A 2,567-nucleotide genomic window follows, 5' to 3' on the forward strand; every position below is an offset into this window, starting at 1 on the left:
ACAAGATGTGATAACCCTTGTAATCTATCGTTTCTGCTGGCACAGAACAAATTCTGGACATTTGATCGTAGAATCAGTTAATAAACTGTGTAAACGTGAATCACTATTTTTAATCATTTTTTCAATGCACAAATGTATTCTGGTTAACGTTCTATAGCTTTCCTATCGATATACATATATAGTTGTGAAAGCAAATAATTATTGCATTGAAACATCAGTTGAAATGGTTAGCATTTAGTTTTGATATTCAATTATTTTCTATTACCCAAAACACTCATAAATAGTTAATGCATTTCAACCTTTTACGGAGAGTATTGGAGTTACCATAACCGTTAACGTTTTAAAGGATACTTAAAGCTCACTTATCCATGTGTGGATTTATAAAACCCACCATGAATTATCTTATTGCTTACTTTGCCTACCAAATGAACAATTTCTTTTCCAGAATAAATTAAACGTATGGGAAACTCAGCAATAAGGTAATCTAGATTTTGACCATTCCAATATTATATTCCGAAACATTTATAAAAATTGTTGTAAATTTATTTTCATTCATTAGTTTCAAAACTGAAATGTGTGATTTTATTAAAAGACAGAAGTTGTTTTTAATGAATACATTTACAATAATGTTTTCAGATTTTGTCTTCTATGACCCGCTTTTACATTTTTACGAATCAGGATTTATTTATACCTCTTCATGAGAATAAACACCTCTTGGTATTCCTTAACATTTAGATGAAATATGGAGATAACGTACCGTAATTAGGCTAAAGAATCAATTGAAACAAAACAAATTATACAAACATGAACCAATGAAAACATTGATATCAGAAGGATCAGAGAGATCGGGTGCCAATGAGAAGTTAACATCCCCTCCGGGCTGTCAGGTCACGCCCGCCGTGTTTTCCTTGTATGATGTAGAAAATCCTTAGACGAATCAGTGTGTATATAACGTAAACAATAAATATGAAAATCATATTCAGTCAGCATCCGATTTATTGATAGATATTTCGAAGTTATTTTGTTTGTTGCACCTGTTTCATATTTTGGTTGTTCAGTGACAATAAAGTTTTATCTACTCTACTCGAGGATGCTTCCCCATATACATGTTTATGACGGACCTCTTTTTTTTTAGGAAAAGAGTAAAGGGATTTCCTTATATTCCTCTAGAAAACTTAATATCTCCTTAGGGGTTATTATTTTATCATTTATTTATTTGTTAGGAGCCTTAAGCGCATGGCCTTCATTTTTTCTGGACCCGTGGATATTTCAAAGAATCTCCAACGCAATGATTTAATAAACTTTTTAGTTTAATCGTCAACTTCCCTTATTTATGCAGCAATATCTTTTCATTTCCTGCATACGGGGTTTTTATCTCTCAGTTGATTCGATACAAAAGTATGTGCTCTATATATGGTCAATTTCTAAAACGATGTAAGTTATTGACAATCAAGTTGATGAAACTAGAACACCAGTAGTCTCGTTTAAAGTCATCGTTTCCTAAGTTCTATAGTCGATACAATGACCTTGTCAGCAAATATTATACAATTTATGATCTTGAATACTGTTCGTAATCTCCATACATTTCATATTCTTGTCCTTATTTATCTATATTTGATTGAGACTACTGAGCTTATTTGAAGGAATTTGAATCCTCTTTACATAAGGATATATTGTGTCAAGATTTGGTTGAATTTGACCCAGTGGTTCTAGAGAAAAAGATTACATTCTTAATAATTTAAAGTAAAATTTTGATCAAAAGAGCTCATTTGGGCTAAAAAGTACTGAATAACAGTCATCCCCGTGAAGTATTTTTTAATTGAAGTTGTTCAAAAATTTAACTTTGATGAAAAATGTTTATTTCAGAGGTGAAATATGAAATAATTTTTTTGTTCTTTAGTTCTGGACAGTCATGACATAAGACCTGTTTCTGTTACCAAGAGTTTCTTTTTTGTTTCCCTCTTTTGAATTTCCAAAACGATATTTCTTTTTGGCATAGTTCGAATTTCAGCGGTGAATAATATTTATTTGCTTATTCATTGATCCCATCAGAATTCATTTGAAATTGTATCAAAACAAGAATATGCAGTAATAATACCGAAGATTTAATATTCCTTGAAGCTATGGCAACAATAGCAGATAGTATGTGTCAAATAGTAAACATACACACCAAAAATTATATCAAATTAAAATCATGTCTTTAATTTTTAAATTTTCATCCAATTTTAATATTGAATGAAAGTACATGTATATATTTACATGTATGATGTCTTATGATGAAGCCTCAATCGCCTGGCTATGTGACCCATGTGTTTATTTTTTGTAAATAACGACCTTTCTGTCACTACCTATTGCACTCATGTAATTTTGTAGTGTTCCCTTATTCTATATTCAAGAATGAATATTTTCCTTTTTGTGTAAAGTTATTTAATTATAATTTTTCAGTTTATTTCGTTTTTTATTCCACCAATAATAGACAGAACAAGGCATTAAATAATTTTGTATAAAATAACATCTTAAAAATAAATTCCACTTCAATTTAAGCAATTTATTTTTTCATCGTCAAA

This window comes from Saccostrea cucullata, unplaced genomic scaffold, assembly GCF_032062105.1.
Source record: "Saccostrea cucullata isolate Sc308-1 unplaced genomic scaffold, CSIRO_AGI_Scuc_v1 ctg261, whole genome shotgun sequence".
Taxonomy (NCBI): Eukaryota; Metazoa; Mollusca; class Bivalvia; order Ostreida; family Ostreidae; genus Saccostrea; species Saccostrea cuccullata.